Raw genomic sequence first — 21,485 nt, forward strand, 5'->3', positions numbered from 1 at the left:
CCCATCCCAATGTTTAATCTCCTAATATTCTAGTCTTATGTAGTTGTAACTGAAGAAAGAGATTCCAGAAAGTCACACTGAGTGTTACCTCAGTACTTCTCAACCCCTAAACACACCTGGGAATTTTGACATGTGATATAGTGGGGAAAAGGGGAGAGGCGAGGGACTACATCAGAATTTTAAGGAAGATGAAGCATGTGGTTTGAAAGAGCCCCCATAGTCCTTGAATGACTTCTCTTGAGAGTCACTGGGTTAGCTAGATATTAATTTCATAGTTAACTTCCCAGGGCTATTTATGTGTTAATGGGGCAATTCTTTAAAACAAAACAATCTCTAATTATGGAACTACAGGTATGTTGCTGGTACAGAAGGTATTTTGGGATAAGGGAGCCTTCCTGGGTTTCTCCCAAATACGTCATACCGATGGGTGCATATCTCACCTAAACACTGGACTTTCTCCCCTACTCAAAACTTTGCTAAAGACTTGCTAAAATCTTTTTCAAGTGATTAGGTCACTTGAAATTCCACTTAGTAGGCCAGGTCTGCCAAAGTAAGGCAAGAGAGGAAAACTATGCATTCTATCACCTCTTTATTTTTAATGGTATTGACTCTTGAAACCCAGAGGAATGCTAGCTTCCATCAGCTCCTCTCCACAGACTGATATTTTAAGTATGGAATGCTAGGAACCAACAACCTTCATTTTGCCCTTGTGGACAGGACATAGTTTACCTGACCTAGAATAGGCAGCTCTGTTTTTCTGATGGAAATCTTGGAAACCAACATGGAAAACATAATGAGGGTAGCCTCATAAAACAAGGAAATATCCACCCACAAATATTTTTTTAGAGCCCACAATATCACAGATGCTTTGCTTTCATTTTGAATGGTCACTTTACTTTCCCTACAACACCTCAAAATTACCCATTCCTGGAACCCCTCTGATTCCACCGAAGATACTGAACTCCACTTTCAGTCTTGGTCTACCCATCATCACCCGAACCAATCTCCAAGTATCTTTGCTATCACAAAAACTCGAAATGACACTGTTATTACAAAAGCAAACACCACTCCTATAACGGACCTATTCCAAAGACGTTACTAAACAAATACTTTGGTTTAGCACAATTTGACTGGGATCATGTAGAATGCGACTAAAAAATAACCTTCCTTAGAGTGAAAAGATAATAGTCTAAAAGACAAATCAGATTTTTCATGAGATGCACAACAGAAAAGCTGAATGTTAATGATTCTAGTCATTAAAATTCCAGCCTGAGATCTAGAGGGTGGATCTAATGCCCTTTCACCAAGAAAAGCTGTAGTCATTTTTTAGAAGCCCAAATGTTGACCAAAGCCTCAGAGTGGAATTCAATTGAAATTCTGGCACTCAAAAACTGTAACCTTGAGCTGTCTAATAGGGATTTAACAAATATCTTAAAGCACAAGTCTCATTGGCTGCAAATAACAGAAGTCCTTTTGAACCACCTTAATTAAAAGGGGAAGAGGGAATTATTATAAGACTATCTTATGGACCCCAAATGTAGGGAGAAAAGGCCTTATAAGGACTAGTGTCAGACACCAGAAAATTCTCAGGAACTAAGTCAGTGATTCGACTCCCTGTTTTTTTTTTCTCTCTCTCTCTGCCTCCTCCTCTCTGTCCCTCCCCACCTCTCTCCATCTTCCTTCTCTCTTCTCCTTCTCTTTTTCTTTTTCCCGTTCTCCCCACGGTTTCTCCTCTCTGCCTTTCTGAGGCTTTGCCTCCATCTTACCTCTCAGCACTTTCTTTGCTTCTCCTTACACCTCTCAATCAGCAGAGTCTGACTGAAAGCTCAATTTCAAATCCCAGGAGACAATCAGATTGGCCCAACATGGGTGAACTCTCTCTTTCTGATTAAGTCAGTGGAAATACAGAAGGGCAGAGTATTATAGTATAAACATGACTCTGGGGCTCCACTCCCTGAGGGTGCTGGGAAGATATTAATTATTCCTCTCACTGAAAAATATTTTAAATGTAAAGGTCACAAATTGACAAACGGAAAAAACATTAGGCTAAACCTTTGGGAATTCTTTCTTTCCCTAGTTGGTTTCCACTAACGTGAGAATTTATAAAATATACTTCAGTGTTCTTTCATGAGGAAAAAATACATATATACCAACAAGATAAATTTTTGTGTAGTCAAAAAATCAGTAGACTTGGAAGTTTCAGGACACTCAGGCTCCACCACTAACCAGCAACATGTAAAGTTGCATGATTCACTGCTGATCCCCAGTTCTTACCTGATGCCCAATCTCTAAGGCTCCTTCCATCTCTAACACGCTAATTCTCCTAAGAGGTTAACATCTACTCTTACAATAGCTACTTGGAGAAAAGAGCCATCTAACTTGTGTTGTGGCTTTGGGAGGAATATTCATTCAGGGAAGAGATCAAGCAGGTCTGCCTCTTGGTTTTGTAGTTTGCATAGTGTTTTTGTACTCTGGGGATTAGGATTCATGGGGTAAATTAGTTGCATATTAGTAGATTCATTCACTGTTTCAAGCTATTTGGGTGCCAATTATGTGAGTCTCTAAAGGAATTGGAATATCAAAAGTGAGTTAGTTTACCTTATACTCACCAGCAAAATTCGTCTCCGGGGCATTCAAACACGCTCCTGCTAAATTGGGGATTTTTAGTGTCACTTAAATTCCAATGTGCATTCAAAATTATAACCCCAGTGACAATGCACATGGCCTTATTAAGCTCTGCTCTTGGAATTCATGCGAGAATGATAGTGGAAGAGCAGTAAACGTAGAGAGCATCCTGAAGCCTGCTAACTCATTTCCTTTGATGGAGATCAATAAGCTTTTGAGCATCAGCAATACTATCAAAAAGCAGATGCTTAGCAGACCTGCCACACCTTACATTTCACATCCTTTCCCATCTGAACGGCTGAGTGTGGCTTTTGAACGAGGCCCGATCAATCAGGATATAACAGAAGATGTTTCTTGTCCTCTCTAGCACAAACTTCTTCTCTAAAAGGAAAACGGATTCCTATTTTAAAAGGTTGATAATACAATAAATCGGGGAAGCGTTAAATCCACCGTGCCAACCATACTTTTTTTCTTGCATATATTCTACTTTGCGACTGAAAATATTTAGGATAATCAACTAGGGATTTTACTACTAGTCAATTGGGGATTTTACAAATGGTCTCTCACTCAAGGAAAGACTGTTAATACCAAGAAAAACATATTTCGGATGTATGTTCAATTGTAATGTACATAGCGAATTAAGCACAAATGCCTGGCACATAATAGGTGAGCAATAAATATATGTTTCCCTTCTTTTCCTGAGTTGAATCAAATGTGCAGAAAAAAAGAAAGAAATCTGGAATTTTTTAAGAGTTTGTTCACAAAACTATAATATCTTATTTAATTATAATTATCCCCCTATGATCTCAGAGTATTATCACATTTATCATTGATCTTTTGCAATCGCCACATGATGTAAACAGGGCTAAATATTATTAACTCCATCCTTAATGAAGACATTTAAGCATAGAAAGGACAAGAGACTTGTCCAACTTTTTAACGGCTCAATAATAGGGTAGAACTCAGAGTCCCTGACTCTGGTTTATTACCCAAGTTACAATGCCTCATTAAGAATCCAATTCCAACAAACCCTGTGTGACTGTAAAATGTTTTTCTTAAAGGACTAGGTTATATTCTTTAGAAAGTAGGACACCAATATCACACAAATAAAAATTACTTGCCAAATTGACTCTCTATTACATATATTTGTCTGTATATATAAACATACTTATATATACACATATACACTATCTGATCATATCCCAGAATTGCTTAAGAGAACGCCTGTTCTGAAAAAGGTGAGATAACACATTTAAAAATGAAAAATAAAAAAGAGTCTACCATAGATGTGCCATTCATATTGCAGCCCCATCTCAAGACTGGAACCCTCATGATCCACTCTGTTGGAATACTTCAGCTTGAACAGAAATAATACAGAATTTTAATAGTTTGAAAGCTAGTAAAGCAACATCAATAAGATGAAAAACTATCGAAGCTGCTAGTCATGTTCAGGGATCTTTTTGAGAACTTAGCATGTCTTGAATAATGAGCAGGAGGCTGATTTTTACTCTGGTTGGTAACAGACTATTATCCTTATTATCATACATATTTTTGCCACACGTTCATCACATGAAATCTGATTCACAGCAGCATCCAGCACTGTTATCACGTTTCCCAGACACGCCATTAACCCATAACCCTACCTACTGCCAAAGCCCAAGTATGCATATGATAAGGATTTCAGTAAGAACCTCTCTGTTCCGTACAGACTTCCCTCTTCTGTCCTTCCCTCAGTGCAGTTTGCCTCAGAGACCTAGCCAGCATTCTCAATCTGTGATGAACTGGCACATACCTACGAACTTGAATTTGTCAAAACACACTGAGAGGAGAGGAAATTCATGTTTTGCCTTCAGCCATCCATGAGAACAGCCCTCTGGCCTCTTTCCCACTTCATTATATACCTATATGTGTTTGTTTGCCCTGTACTGCCATTTCTCTTGTTTTCTTTTTAAAGTTTTGATTAAAAATTAAAAGTTAAAATTCTATTTTATCAAAAATGATGTATATGTATCAGGTCATATAAAAGGTCAAGTAATACCAAAAGTCTTATAATTAAAAAATAGCAGTCTTCTGTGTTACCCCTTTCCAGAAGCAATCACTTTCTCACTCTTTGAACTATTTCTTCTGCTTCTTACTTTATGTCTCTGAATAATTCTCTTACACTGGAATTTCTTAGCTCTTTTCCTTTATATATGATCTACTGGCTTCCTATTGGAGAAGATAGAATTTAACTCTTACATAAACCCCTTACCAAGTACACACACATATTTTCCACCCTTCCAATTTTGAGCTTTTATTAAATTGATATTTATCAATAATTATTATAATTGTATAAATATCATTCATACATAAGGCACGTAATGTACTTGGACTGCATTTTCTTTCTTGTAAAACTTTTGTTTTTCTTACAGTTAGTTACTGTCACTATTTTGGTTTTCCACGTACTTATCACTAATCCATGCCTAACTCTCTGACAATTACAAAACTCCTCTCAATATAAACAAACACATCAGCTAACCTATAAATCACGCCCCCGTCCCCCGCAAGGATCCGTTGCTTCTGAAGCCCCCTCCCCTCTTGCTCCAACCTGAACCATGTGCTCTCTAGGCCTCCTGTACAATTGTCATCCTGGGACTTTTTAATCACCATCATTCTGGAAATTCCCTTATTTTTCTTCTGTACTGAGTCCGTTTTTCAGAATCCCATGTCTTTTTCTTCATGGGTTTATTCCCTCATTTTGATGGAACATGTTTTCCAATAAATTGCTCAGAAAGGCTGCATGAGAGGTAAATGACATGCATGGCTAAAATATCTTTGTTCTACTTACGTACTTGGCTGGTAGTTTGATTGGGTAAAGAAATCTAGTCTGGAAATAACTTTTATGCAGAAATTTAATAGATTGCTCCATTGCTTACTAGCTTCCAGTGTTGCTGTTGAGAAGGCTGATGTTATTCTTATTCCCAATCATTTGTGGGGTTTTGTAGGGGGGGTTTGTTGGTGGTGGTGGTGGGTTTTTTTGCCTTCACTGGAAATTCTAGATTTGTTCTTTAATGATCAAGTTCAGAAATGTCATGATGATGAGGCTTGGTGTAGGTTTTTTTATATTCACCGTTCTAGGTACTTGGTAGACCCTTTCAACCTAGAGATTTATAGCCTTCAGTTCTGGAAAGTTCTTTTGTATTATTTCTTTGATAATTCCTTCCTCTTCATTTCCTCCATGCTCTCTTTGTGAAATTTATTTTGGTTGAGGCTAAATCTTGTGGATGAATTCTCTAATTATTTTATCTTTTCCCTCTCACTTTTTCATTTCTTTCTCTGGGAGATTTCTTCAACTTTATTTTCCAATTTTATTTTGAATGCTTTTAGTTCTGCTCTCATATTTTTAATTTGCAAACAATTTTCCTTGTTCTTTGTACATTTCGCAGTGCAATTTATTCTTTTATCTTTCTGAGGAGATGGATTTTGGTTTTTCTGTTTGCTTTTGTTTGTTTGTATTTTTGAAATTTCTACTGGAAAGACGCTGCATTGCCTTTTTTTAAAAAAAGGTCTTTTGGGTTCAGTCTCTTATTCCACATTAAAAGGATCTGGGGATCCTGCAGTCTCTGTTCATATTTAAGCAAGGCACCTAAGAGTGGATTAAAAGCATTTTGGGTAATTCATACTTTTGGTAGGGTTTCATAACTGGTGGGCCTTGCTGTAGTATGATTAGGAATATTTACTGGGTGTACCAAATGTCAAAGCCTGTAAGTCTTTTTTTCCAGGGCCAGATTTCCCAGAGAATAATCCCTTTACCTCCTGCCTGGCTGCTAGGACTCTGCATGTCCTGTGGGGACAGGAGGTTGGGGGGTCACACTCCTCACAATGCAGATTGGCATTAATCTCCCAGTTTTTAATACTGCTTCTCACTCATATCCGCACACGTTCCTTGTGTTCCCTAATCCAAAGCCTTGCTGGCTGAACCTCTTTAGCTTTATTTGAGCCTTCTGCCAGAGGAGATGGAGTAGTCACAGTGGAACTGATTTGAGGAGTATCTGGGCATCTAACGCTTCTTTTGTAAACCCCAAGTTTTAGCTCCATCCACACCCACTTCCAGAGTAGCTTGCCTCCAATTCCTGAGTTTTTCTCAAATTCGTCAGCACAAATCCACTTGTTTCCTTTTATCCTACCTCCTGCAGGCACTTAGTTTTTGGCCTCCCTTCTTTACTAAGTTATAACATCTTCCAAAGTTTGATGACATCTCTCTGGCACTTTACATCCCTTTTCTCTGTCAGATGAACTTGAACCTTTGTCATTTCTTTCCTATCATTTTAGTGGAGTCTGAGGAGATGACTCGTGTGTTCCACCTGACTACAGGTCCCTCACTCCTCTTTCCACCATGGTTGATTAATTTATTTGGCCAGTATTATCTTAACACTGGTACATATTTGTGGAGAGTAAGAGATACAAGAAATTCTTAGCTCTAATGGAACTTACACACAAGTTGAGAGAAAAAATACAGATAGGTGAGCAAATTCTAAAACAAATTAATACAAACTTTTAGAAATATGATAAAGTGCTAATGAAGTACTATATCTGATTATCTGACAGGAACTGATAAAGTTAATCACTGCAGGCATTGAGAATTGAAAACAATCTCCTTGGCCTAGAATTCAAGGGCAGGTTTCACCAAGTAGTACTCAAATTCCATAGAATTTGTAAAGCCATTGAGAATGAGGGAATTCCAAGTGAGAGAAACAGAGAAAGCATGGGGAATTGTGAATGCATTTGGCAAAAACAGAAGAGTCCTACAAGGAAACTATAAATAGGTTATCATCAATTCCACATTTTAGGTGAAAAAAATATGGTAAGAAAAACATGGATAACAACAACAATAATAATAAACCCACTGTACTCCAGGTTGTGGGCCTAGCTGCACCTTGGACTTGATGTACAGTGAGAGAGAGTCACTATACTGCCTCACCTCCAAGTTCCCATCTATAGCCTGTGAATTATACCTAACAAAACTGTTCTTTCTTCTTTATGGTAGAATTTCTGAGCACAACAATTAGCCTCTCCTAAAGAAATTAGTAGTTAAAGGAGTAGATCTGCAACATCTGCTTCCTGAACACTTTATAGAGAAGAAGCCAAGATGTGCTAGGCTAAAGGTTTTTAAAAAGGGGAGAGTGAGTGGGTGGATTACAGCTATAAAGGACGTGGTCGTGAATCTTTAGAAGGAGAAAAGGTGAACGTGGGATAAAAGATTCTCTGGGACAGCACACATGCTGAAGATGGTAGTTGCATAAGAGTTCAGAATATAACTTAACAGAGAGGTAATTCACATTATTCAAAAGAGGAAGATGCAAGAGGGAACATTCAAGCTGGAACACTGTGCACTTACAAGAAACTAAAGTGCAATTGATTTATGTTTGCAGAAATGTTTATGACTAATTGGTAACGGAAAAAAATTGTAAATATGTGACTATTATAAATATATGGCAGGCCAATATCTTCCATGATGAACTAAAATCTGGATAATCAAGCTGAGCACTAACAAGTTTTGTCCTTATTTTTTTTCTTTATTCTTCTCCCTCCCTCAAAACTGGTGCAGCCCTTTTTCCCACCCAGGACCCATCCAGGATCCTGCAGTGTTCACAGTTTAATATTCATTCTTCCATTTTCTTCTTTTAGCTTTCTTGTTTGTTTTGTTTTGAAAGGTAACAAGAAATCCTTTGTATCAAACTCTCTTGGCAACTGTCTAAATGGGTAGATACCTGCCTCTTCTCTGGAAATGCTGAGAGTAACCCGGTGTTTCTCTAGTGACCTTTCAAGGAAGCTGCCTTTTTCAAAGGGGAGTAAGAAGGAACCCTAGTCTGGGAGGTGACCTAGGGCTATGATCTTTGCCAGATACTTGCTCTAGGAGCACAGCTCTTCCGCTGACAGTAACAGATACAGTTTCCCAAAGTCAGGCTCTATACGGTGGAGTAGCCAGAGTCAGGTCCAAGAAAGCCACGTCCATGTGCAGTCACTTCCCTCACATCCTAAGAAACACTGTGTTTCTAAGGTACATCTTTATTCACAGAAAAAGCCAACAGTCTGTAATTACTGTCAGTTCATTTTTCATATGTGTCATTATACTGGATACCCTCTGTCTCTCCAGGTCCTCTCTCCATTTTTCTCCATTCTGCTCTGCATCTTGCTCAGCTGTTCTACAAAAACCATGTCAGTGAGACTCCCATGACCTCTGGTTTCCCATTGGGTTTGGTCAATGAGAGCCTTGGCAGGAGATAAGAGGATGGGATGAGCGTGAGATCAGGGTGTGTATTCCCCTGGCTCCCTCCCTGAGAGGCAGCTTTGGTTGGACATGTCCTTTCAGCTGGGTCAGTGTGCCTTTCTAGGCGACTTTCTCCGCTCAGCTTTTCTTTCTGGTCAGTAACTGTCCCCTTCCCTCATCCTTTCAGATCTAGGTGTAGTAACACTTCATCCACGGCTACTAGCCTCAAATTGCTGCATTGTGTCTTGTGGTTCCCCTACACTCTACCCTCACCCTTAACACATACCTTTATAAACAGTCTCTTTGCTTCTCGCTCCCACTGCAGGGGGCACGGGTTTGACCCCTGGTACGGGAAGTTCCACATGCCACGCAGCGTGGCCAAAACAACAAAAACAAAAACAGTCTCTTTGTAAATAAATACTCCTGGAATCATCCTAATTCGGGTATGCCACCTGTTTCCTGCTAGGAACTGACAGAGGTCAAGAAATAAGTCATTTTTCAAAAAAGATTTTATCTTTTTTTAAAAGTCTATACTTGAAAAGAGGTGAAACTAATACAGCAAGTGAAAACATTCCAGCTCTGAAGTCAAAGAAAGTTTGGTTCAAGTTCCAGACCATCTTTTTATAAACTGTGTGTCCTTGGACAAGGTACTCAAACTTTCAGAGCAGTTGTTTAATCTTTAAAATGAACATGATTATAGTACCTACATCACAGAACTGGTATGAAGGCTAAATGAAACAATTTTAAATGAGATTTTAAAGATTCAGAGAAGGCAAGTTCTTCATTCCTACTAGCTAATAAAAACAATCATCATAATATAAATATTTATTAGTTAATAACTATTTTTCTGAAAGGGGCTACATTAATCTTTAATTAGATCTTAAAGATTGGGTAGCTGAAATTTATGTTGGTAGGCTCAGGTAGGACTTACTCAATATGTATTTCTTCACACAGGATATAGGAATTATGGCTTTCAATTTCACATCAGTGTTCTAATTCCAGACTTCTAAAAGGAAAGTTACCTTGAGATTTTGGCAGAGAATCAAGATCAGAAGTCACTTCATTTGTTGTCAGATATGGTGACCTCTTTGTCCAGAAATCCTCCTTAGGACGGTCATATACAGGTAGCAATGCATATATCTGTAACTTCATTCAAAAACAAAACAAGGGCCATCATTCCCCTATCAGTGCCATGAATTAATCACTAGCTTTAATTAAGAATCACATTCTAGAGGCTTCTATAATTGGAGAGTTAATTTAATGAGCTATTGCAAGTTAAAGTAATTTCCACTTCCTTGAATTTAACTGTGGTGAATGGAGTTTTTTTCCGGAAACCTTCATTACCTGTCCGATTATCCTAAGCCTTCTACACCATCTACTTTTGATTGTGTTTGCTCCAATCCAGGGAGCACAATCCTACAGGGGTTTGAAATCAGAAAGATGCTGACAGTACATGCATGAGGCAGATATACTTTTGTTGTACAGAGTTTACATATATTAATAGACTTAAATTGGTCTATGAACAAAGTCAATTGCCATCTCTTGATTATTTATATAAATTAAAGGACGGCTTAATTTCTACCATGTGTGCCCTCTGGCAACAAAAGTTACTGAAGATTTCAGTCCTTCTCTTTTCAATGGATTGGGGAAGCAAGACTACCTACTATCTGCCAATATTTAGCTGTACTTCATAGGAGACAGTTTATTTTGGAGCCTGTAATGATCTAATCAAGAAAACCATGGATCTGATGTAACTTCCCCTACTCAGCTCCAGCACCTCTCCTACAAAAGACCATAAACAAACTGCAAACAAAAGAAATAAAACTGTATAGAATTTCACCACCAGGCACAGTCCCAAACCAAAACATGCAATTTTAAGGATCTTGACATCATGACCAAAATAGACAAAGCAGATGTGGTTAGCTTAGTTGACCATGGATTATTGGGATAAAATGGCAGCAGGATAAGTTAACCCCTGTACCCAGAATCAAGGAATGAGGTGCTTCAGTAGTCAAGAAAGACAGGTTTGTGCTTTTTTACCAGTATTGACATGTACATATTTGAAAACAAACATATTTATTGAAAACTATAATTAAGTAGCTCTTTTCTAGCACCCTTTCAATAGAGGATCTCCAATATGAGAATTAATAGGAGAAAAAAGAGTTTTTCATTTATCTCATATACAGCTCTATCAAGAATGGGTTTCCACAATAAGAGTATGTAGGCTGTTAGGTTCTCGGCCTAGGTTTCCCAACTCAAGAAAGACATATTCTGGTTCTACTTACTCTTTTTTTTTAAAAAGAAAATATTTATTTATTTATTATTTATTTTTGGTTGCATTGGGTCTTGTGCTGAGCGCGGGCTTTCTCTAGTTGTGGCGAGCGGGGGCTACTCTTCGTTGCGGTTCGCGGGCTTCTCATTGCGGTGGCTTCTCTTGTTGTGGAGCACAGGCTCTAGGTGCGTGGGCTTCAGTAGTTGTGGCACACGGGCTCAGTAGTTGTGGCTTGTGGGCTCTAGAGCACAGGCTCAGTAGTTGTGGTGCATGGGCTTAGTTGCTCATGGCACGTGGGATCTTCCCGGACCAGGGATTGAACTCGTGTCCCCTGCGCTAGCAGGCGGATTCTTAACCACTGCGCCACCAGGGAAGCCCCTACTTACTCTTGTACTCCACCTTAATAATAGGTAGAGAGGGAGGACCATGTCACACCACCAGAACTAATTCTAATCCTATCTCTGCCTCTAACTCACTTTGTACTGGGGGGCAGGTATCATCATCTCTGAGTCTCAAAGGTCAAGTGACATCGTTCAGTGTGATGAGATAGTATACATACATAAATTTTAGAAATTCTATAGTGCTCTACAAATGAGGGTTGAATGATGAAAAACTTAGTTGTGGTTGTGTTTTCATTTCTCAAAAGTGTCCAATTTCAACAGTTCAGTAGAAAAAGGAGTGCAAATTTTCTCATTGATATTCTTGCATTCAATACAATAGGTAATGATAGGTACAAGCCAGTTATCCATTTTATATAATAAAATATTTTATGTAAAAATGTTGAAATGAAGCTTATAAACTTTTTCTGAATCACTGTCATGGAAGAAAAGTTCTTACCAACAGCTTAGATAAAATCAAGGGTGATAAATTCATGAGGGGTAACTATGAAAAATTGTGCTATAAAGTTATATACTTTACTTAAAAAAAATTTTTTTTTGTACCTGACTGCAAGAATAGCACATGCTCATTGGAGGACAATTGGAAATTATTTTTTAAAAATTATTGACATTTTTTAGTATTATGGTCCCTTTTATCCCCTAGTCAAATATACGTATGTATTACTTCTTGTAACACTTTCTCTCCTTTACGAAAGGTGAGACTATATGGGCAATCAAACCCTCCTAGTGCTAACTACCTGTGCCATAGTTAAAGTGAGAGTACTGGACTCAGCTGGCCAGGTCTATTCCTCTATAGCAGTTTTTTTAATAAGCTTATTTATTTTATTTATTTATTTTTGGCTGCACTGGGTCTTTGTTGCTGTGCGCGGGCTTTCTCTAGTTGTGGCACGTGGGCTTATTGCAGTGGCTTCTCTTGTTGCAGAGCATGGGCTCTCGGAGCACGGGCTTCAGTAGTTGCAGCATGCGGGCTCAGTAGTTATGGCTCATGGGCTCTAGAGCGCAGGCTCGGTAGTTATGGCACACAGGCTTTGTTGCTCCGCGGCATGTGGGATCTTCCTGGACCAGGGCTCGAACCCGTGTCCCCTGCATTGGCAGGCGGATTCTTAACCACTGCACCACCAGGGAAGTCCCGAGTTTTTTGTTTTTGTTTTTGTTTTTGTTTTTATACACTGTTTTCACAAAGCAGAGAAAGGGGTGAAGTTAAGAGTTGTGGTAGACAGAGTGTTAGCTGGCCCTCAAGATTCCCAGCCCCTGGTATAAACCCATCTTCTCCCAGGTATCCAGTCAAACACTAATCCAGGTGCTGCTAAGAAGGAATTTGCAGATGTAATGAAGGTCACAAATCAGTTGATCTTAATATAGGGAGATTATCCTTAGTAGGCCTGATCTAATCAGGCAAACCCATAAAAGGGACAGGGTTCTTCCTAAAGAAAGAGATTTGAAGCATGAGAAGGAAACCTCTAAGAACTGGGAATAGCACCTGGCTGACAGTTAGCAAGTCAACAGGGATCTCAGTCCTACAACTGCAAGGAAGAGGATTCAGCCAATAACCTGAATGAGCTCAGAAGCAAATCCTTCTCCAGAGCCTCCAGAAGAGAACACAGCCCAGCCCACACCTTGATTTCAGCCTTCTAAGACCCTGAGCAGAGAAGCCAGTCATTCTGTGCTTGGACTTCTGACCTCCAGAACTGTGAGTTAATAAATGGGTGTTGCTTTAAGCTGCATTGTTTGTGGTAATTTGTTATATAGCAATAGAAAATGAATGTAAAAGTTCTGTTTGTAAAGGTGTCCAATTTGCTTGGATTAAGGAAAGCAGATCTTTCCTCTGTATGGCTGCTGCAGTGTTCTATTGCATAACTGCACCACCATTTGTTTATCCATTCAGCTGTTGAGGAACATTTGGGTTGTTTCCAGTTTGGGGCTATTCTGAATAACGTTGCTATGAACATTGTGTACACATCTTTTGGGGGACATCTGGTGCTACTTTTATGTCCAGCACAGGAAACATATAGGGAACCATTAACTCGGGGATACTTCAGTTTAACATCTTCTGACCTGTTACTCCATCACCCTGTGTTTCAGTTCTGATCCTTGAGAATCAAGCACCCTGGCATAGAGCAGCCATCAAGTGCCCTGGCTGGGTCCCTCTGCCTACCTCTTCACCTAATTCCAGGCCATGCTCCATAATGCCTGCTTAGAACTTTTTGGCAATCCTTTTTGGCAATCCTTTTTGGCAATCCTTTTTGGCAATTTTAAATATAAAAAGCTTAAAGATATCCAGAGACCACTGTAACTTACATTCAAACTGGCTAGCCGATAAAAAGGAAGCAAATAAACAGAACAGAAACCGTCTGATGCCCACACCATGCTCTTCACCATGGATGGTAATTACAGGACATGCACATCCAATGCTCTTAGCAATGCTCTTGAGAGCATACCAGTTTTCACTGTATTTGCGCACCCCTAAACAAACATCAGAAAAGTACTTCATAGTCACAAACGCCATATGTCTCATTCACTGACAGGAGAGAATAACAATTTCATAGCCCGTTTTTTTTGTTGTTGTTGTTGTTGTTGTTGTTTTGTACAAAAGGTGGAGAAGAATAAGTTTGACCACTTACCTAGAAATTCAGTGAGTCAAGGATTGATCGAGTAAATAATCAGGTGTCGGGAATTCCCATCAGGTACGCTCCACATCAACAGGTGGTCTTTTTCACTTGAAATAAGCCTGGAACCAGAGACACTAGAAATATTGATACATTCAATCACAATGAATACTAACCTAGTTTTTGCTTAAGCTTAATTTTTCGTGGTTTCTTTTTTGCGGGGGGAAGAGTTAAATTTTTTAAAATATAGTTGGTCGTTTAATTGAATGTGATTTCTGTTTGCCAATGTGAAGAGCCACAGGAGACCAAATGGGAAAGGGGAGGAGATACCGACTCGGGTAACTGCCCTAAGATGCCTCCTTCCAAATTTATATTGCCTCAGAACCCTCCCTATGTTGATAAAAGGTTATCAAGTTTCAAATATAAACAGGTTTTAGAAATGCTAACTTCAAGAATGGTCATCAGTCATGTGAGCTAGTGCCTTGAGGTAACCAGAATTGGGGAAAGAGAAGTTGTTTATAGAAACTGGCAGGATGATTTATTTGAGAATAGAGAGAAATTTATCCAGACAGATAGAAGTGGCCTATGCAAGAAGAACATACTAAAAGAAGTCCTGGAGAAGAAAAAATTGTCTTTTTAGAGTCCAGCTAATTGTAGAACAAGCAGTTTTTACTTAACATCCATTTGACCTCCTCCCTGATTCTTGAAACCCTGGCTGACTGTGAAGTCCTTTCTTCTATCTGAAGTCAACAAGCATGGCCACAGCCTCTCAAAACTCCTGCCTTATTCCAGCATTCACGGTTCCTCAGTGACTTAGCTCATGCCCCTTCGCCCTTATTGCCTGTGTGTTCTCATGCTGCAGGATACCAGGCTTGTTCCCATTTATCTGGTACTGGTTCTTTACCCTGAACCTCTGAACCACTTCCCACCCTCAACCCCTTGAGTGGTGGCAACAGGATGTTCTTGGCAGGAGAACAATTTTCAGTGAGGGGTCCATGACTGCTTTAGCCCCTCTGATAAATCAGGAACATTCTAATTGAGTGGGACTCTGGCACTTCCATACTGATGGTTAATATGATGAAAATCCAACCACACCCAAGCCCCAGGGAGTGACTGGTTTCCATTTGGGGATGATTCTGTCTCATGTTCCTTTGAGCTTACCCTCCCCACATTGCTTATAATGCTTTTAGCATACATGAGATGTGAGTTACAGGTTGTAGAGACTTTATAGCCTAAGGGGCCAATGCCATGGTTTTGAGATTGTCCTTTATGCATTGTACAACTGTCTCACAAGTGATTTTAGGAAATACTACTCTTTGGTGTGCAGAGTTGGGGAGGGCTGGTGCATTTAATAATACCTGGGATTCCCAAGGCACTAACCCCTATACTCCACTGGAGCAAGCAACTGCCTCAGGCGTGTAGCTTTTATAAATTTCCCACTAGAGCCAATGCCAGTCTGACTGGATTCAGCCTCACAGAGGGAGGTCAGTAATTGGTAGCACATGGCTGGGATGAAAGGATTCTGGTGTGTGTGGGTGTGTGTGTGTGCGCATCTAGGGGAAAGCAGCAGCTTCTCACAGGTAAGTTTCTCCCCCACAGTGAGACCTTGGAACCATTTTTCTAAATCTTTCTTTTCTGTTTGCAAGGGCTTCATAGTTTTCTAAAGGAAAGATCCCACTGAGAGAGTGATATATCATAATGAAAAGGGCAAGTCTCATTTCTAATCCCCCTCTATCCCCAAATAACTTTGTGACCTTGAGCTAATAACTTAATTCCTTCATCTGTAAAACGGGAAAGTCCCTCCTAGACCACGTGTTCTCATAAAGATTTGTAGCTCTATGATCTATCTACCTCCCATATATGCCTAAATATATGACAAACCTAAGAAAACTCTCTTTTGGCCACTTTTAGGGATGTGGACAAATAAGTCAATGTCTACTCAAAATCTTTACTTAACTACTTAGTAATGCATACATATTCATACAAAATCATATTTATAAAATAATGTATTGATTTTTAAATACTAATATTTGTCCACTGTCACTTCATAAAACAAAATTATTCCTCACCAGTGTTATTTTGTGACTAATCCAACAGTTTTCCAAACACAGAATTGTTAGTTCCTTCTAAGTTTCTGAGAGCTAACACTCATTGAATTCATGTACAATGCTGTCTCCAGAAATGATATACCAAGTCACCCATGTGCATAGCACGTGGTCATTTTTTCATTTCCTATAGGTGCATATTTATAATCTCCATAACATATCGCTCACTAAATTTGTATTTTTGTGTGTTCTCTAAAAGATCTATTTAAAAACACATCTAACACTTACATTTCAGGGCTAATAACTTCAAGAACAATTACTAGACCAATGATAAATTTCTTTTCCTCTTTTTTTTTTTAACCAGTTCTGGTAGATGACCTCCATAAGCCTCCGAAACAGGCATTAACTTAGACCATTTCACCCCGATGCATCTTCCCCTAACAGTAGTTTGTTGTTCCAAAATCAGATATTGAGCAGGCACCAGAGGATGACTTCATTAGGATGTGTATTGAAGGTGACTTCCTTCTTTCTGGGAAATAATTTTGGAGACAAAAAATTTACCTTTTATGGGGGCAAATGGGGGTATATAGAAAGCCGTTAGTTCAAAATAATTCCAGAATTTTAGAAGTAGCTTATGCTTTGCTTTTCTTTCTTCATTTGGCTTTGGAACCCAAGGTCACAACACTCTACGTAGAAGATTTTCTTTAAAATTTAAGGAAGGATCAGAATTTAATATATATGCTTAACCAACAAGGCTCACTCTGAACCGCAAGAAAACTAAAAGGAAGCCCTTTAAAAAATAACCACCCCACTGGTTTATCACATGCAGCCCAACACTGAGCAAGAAGATAGAAAAAGAAAAGTTCACACACAGCGCTTTATGCTTTTTCAGTTTTTCTTCTGAGGTCAAATTTCCAACAACAACCTGGACCTTGTCTTTCTCTTTTGACTTTGCCCTTTTCATGGAAAGGGGAAAATGCTGGTGCCTCTCTGTGACAGTTCTGGTAGCTGCTACCTTCAGTTTGCTCTCCTGGTCACACAAGAGAGTGTTGCTACTCCCAAGCGGCCCTCCCCAAGATACTAGGGCATGCCTGCCAGGAGCTGACTATGGAAACTTTTTTTTCGATCAGGCAGGAAATGAAAAGAAACCTGTCCCTCCGTTTGGCTCAAAATAAGAATGAGTGTATATAGAAGAGTCCCAGAAAAAAAGGCAAGAAAAATAAACTCAGCTCTCCACCACCAACACCCTTTTTTTTTTTGTCCCCAACAGAAACCTACAGTCAAGCTGTTCTCAGTGGATGTTAAATATCCAAAATTCTGGGAGGGAAGTGTTGCATGATTAAAGCAAAAAAAAAAAAAAAAAAAAAACCACACACACACACACAATAACAACAATAAAAAACAGGAGCAAAGCTGTTGTGATCTCTCGAACTCTGTTTCGTTGTCCAGACTTCTCCTTCATCTCCCTCAGCTGGGGTGGGACGGGGGCGGGGGAATGGGAAGAACTAAGAGGTTTGGCTTCAACCATAAATAAGTCAGTTCTACGGAGACTGAGAGTAACCTTATTAGAGCCTAACTCTTATTTCCATGTGAATGGAAAGCTCAGTCTGAGGGAAGTGTATCCTCAGGGAGCCAGTCACTGGGATTCCTTCTTCCTAAGCCTTGGGAGTCCCAGGGGAAATCCCATTGATCGGATGCCCCGACCCCATGTGAAACTGGCTGCTTGATTTCAACTGGCCTCTGTTCCCTGTTTCAGGAAAAAAAAAAAAAAAGGAGGAAAACATTTCCTAGTATCCTTATTAGGAGAATTTTCAATACAATTGTTTAAGGAGAGGATTAATACTGATTTGGTGTTCAAGATGGCCAACTCCACCTCCATATGAAAATCTGAAAATAATTCTGATAAAAAGAGCAACTCTGCTTGTGAACAAACCAGATGGCTACACACCCCTTCATCGAGTCTGTTAGTTTTCGCATCGCCACTTTGGAAGTTTCTCCCCAGAAAAACACATGGACATGAGACTTTTTGACTGAGTTAGGAATCTGTTTTAAAACAAGGTCCATCCACAGTAACCCCTGGGTCTGCCCAACATAATTGCCTGTTTCATTTTCTTCAGGACATTTTCTCTAGCAGATTGACTACCCTTCTGGATAACTAAATATATCACTTATGGTCAACAAAGTGAAAACATTGAGGCTTCTTTGTGGAGAGTTCAGACCAAAACTTGGTGTTTGCCTGAATTCTCTGGATCCACGCAGTATTTTGGGGCTGGGTGTGCTCTGGAGGGTTGAAGCACTCATATTGGGAAAAGGTCTCAGATTCTCCTTGAAGGTTTATTTATGGAGCTGCTCATTAAAGCGTAAGTAGAAAGAACCTCGGAGGCCACTTACTAAGGGAAGCTTCTTGTTTCATCGGGAAGTGGGGATTGAACACTTCATAATCCTACACAATCCCACTTCCCCTAAGTAGTTGTCATATCCCAGAGAGATATGATCATTAAAGTCCAATCTTGGAACTGACAAGAGTTGGTGCGAGGGTGGGTATCCATTGCCCAACATACTGTGTTGAGTGCATTAAAAATTTAGCATCTTGGCAAATGTAGAATTACTGACAAGAGCTTGAATTGACCAAAATGAATATTAGTATGGACTAAACTATTCTTCATACGGTCATGGAGTTCTCAGCATGGGGTGAAGAGTCCATGAATAGATTTCAGAGTGGTCCTCCTAAGAATGCTGTGGAAAAAAGTTGGCATCTGCATATGTGCCTTTTAGAGGGAGGGTTCATAGATTTTTTTCATATTCTCAAAAGGGCACCTGATAAAAACTGTTAAGAACCAGAAGCATTAGTCTAGATTTATAAGCACTGTACATTAAGTAACATGCTATACCCTCATGACCTGGTTTTACCAATTCAGTCTTTGAAATGAATTTATTACCCTCTCTCCAAATCCTGATTCTACCACTTACAACCATGTGCTATAGTTCAAGTAATTTAGCTTCCAACTGCATGACATCTTGATAAGCAGATTTTCTTCTCTTAGTCTTTTTTAAAAAAATCTCTCCTTAATAATATCATATGTATTAACTACTAATGAGAATAAGATATATCTTGTGAAACAACTTTGAAAAGAAATGAATGCCAGTGATAGCGTTTGGTACCCTTCTCACTAGTTCTAATTTAACCTTAATCATCACTATGAACTATAATCTGGCTCATGAAAGGTCTAATCTTGTTTAGCATCAAAGCACTCTCAAATTTTGTATTATATGTGAAAACAAAGTTTAAAAAAAAAAGTGTTAGTTACCCATTCTACCTGCTAGTTATAATCAAAGAGACCCACTATATGGTTAAGATTTTTTTTAAAACTCTGGATTTAAATAAAACATCAGCATTCTCTCAAGTTTATCACTTGGTCACTGCTTAATTCAATTTTAACTTCTCTATCTTAGCATACTGGTGTACCAAAATTTTCACAGAAGCCTCTCAAATATTTTATTTTTCAAGAACAGCTTAATTGAGATATAATTCACATACCGTAAAATCCACCATTTTAAAGTGTACAGTTCAGTGGGTTTTTTTAGTATATTCACAAGGTTATGCAACCATCACAGCTATCTAACTTTAGAACATTTTCATCACCTCAAAAAGAAACCTCATATCCATTAGCAATTGCTCTCCACCCCACCCCCTCCTCCAGCCCCTGGCAACCACTAAATTACTTTCTGTTTCTATTGATTTGCCTATTCTGAACATTTCATGTAAGTGGAATCATACAATATGTGGCCTTTGGTGTCTGGCTTTTTTTTTTACTTAGCATAATGTTTTCAAGGTTCATCCATGATGTAGCATCTGTCAGTACTTCATTCTTAGAGGCTGGCCTTTCAATATTTTAAATGAAGCATGTTTGAGGTTTTGGCTATTACTAAGTATTTATAGTATTATAGTGATGTCTGTCAGATGTAATTTTGTTGGACGGGTCCTGTGACCCAGTGACTAGCACGGTATAGGAGTAAGAGGTATAGGCATGGTGCCACACCCATCCTAGAGGGGCCCAGAAAGAGCCCTAAGCCATGGGGTCCCCTCACAGACTAGCAGAGAGCTGAAGCCAGTCAGGTGAGAAGAGAGTAGTCACTGGGGGACTTTTTAGGGCATCGAGACATGGCTCTTGGTCCTTCCATGTGTTTTATTTCCTTCGTGTGTGTGCTACCAAAATTCCAGTGTTCAAACATGTTCAGAGGACACAAAACATTGAGAACCTCTATTTTATTTACCCTGGTTTTCTCTGCTTGGCTAGGTGGAAATTGCCATCAACATACACTGAATCCTTTTTGGGGTGAAAACAAAATGTTCTTGATTTGGCTTAATATGAGGTTTGCTTATCTTTTAGCAGAAGGTCATGCTTTGCTGGGTCATGACCGCATGTGGTCCATTTGTCGTAGCTTTTGCTTTCTTTCTCCACAGGCAGAGGAGGAGCAATCTATACAGTGCTGTGATGTCACTGAAACCATATAAGGGCTGCCTTCCTTTCTCCCTATCACAAAGAGATCCGTTTCCACTTAATTCTGTTTAAGCACCACACCACCCCCTTCTCTTCCTTATAATGCATCCGCCAGTCATAAGAGTTTCAATTGATTTACTTGAAGCCAGGTGTGATTTTGACTACAATTACAGGATTCTTGCCTATTTTAAGCACAGTCCTAGAGTAATGATTGCCATATGATCCATCTGACCACAGAGAAAGCTTATTAAAAATGCAGATTTCCTTGGTTTGATTCTGAGTAGGTAAACCTGGGGTGGAGCCCAGAAATTTGCATTTTAGGGAAGCACAATTTTCCTGTGTCGATGCAGGAGATACATTAAGAGTCTGAGAAATACTGCCCTACTGGTTTGTTCATATACTGCCTCAGACACTATTTCAAAAATGTCTCTCTTGAATGTTTATGTATTCTATAAAACAAAAAAGTTGGGGAGGAGGACACAAATTTTAGTTTTGTTATTGCATCTCACTTAGTATGCCCTTCTGATGCCAGTTTTTATCCATGTCTTTCTCCATCCACCGTGTGAAATCATGGTTATGTTGCTGTTGCTTGATGGGAAGATGGAATAAGACCCTAGAGAGAGAAACCTAGTTCAAGAGCAGGAAAAGAAGGAAAGGCAAATTAGTGTGCTTGTACTTGGAGAAAAATTGACTGGTGCACTGAGGAAATGCTCTCTGGTATTTCTATTTTGAGGAAATAAATGTTATTTGTGGCAGGGAAATGCTTTTAGAGTAGGGACTGTTTGTG

General features: G+C 39.2%; 1 long non-coding RNA gene across 2 annotated transcripts in view; it reads right to left on the reverse strand.

Moving 5' to 3' along the window:
* Positions 1-21,485, reverse strand: part of LOC137767736 (uncharacterized) — a 125,146-nt gene that overhangs the window by 23,540 nt on the left and 80,121 nt on the right. For both annotated transcript variants that reach the window (XR_011074562.1, XR_011074563.1), the window contains exons 2-3: positions 14,167-14,273; positions 9,898-10,021 (exon numbers count right to left, since the gene is read on the reverse strand). This is a non-coding gene — a long non-coding RNA (uncharacterized lncRNA). The remainder of the gene's footprint in view (positions 1-9,897; positions 10,022-14,166; positions 14,274-21,485) is intronic.

This window comes from Eschrichtius robustus, chromosome 1, assembly GCF_028021215.1.
Source record: "Eschrichtius robustus isolate mEscRob2 chromosome 1, mEscRob2.pri, whole genome shotgun sequence".
NCBI classification, from domain to species: Eukaryota; Metazoa; Chordata; class Mammalia; order Artiodactyla; family Eschrichtiidae; genus Eschrichtius; species Eschrichtius robustus.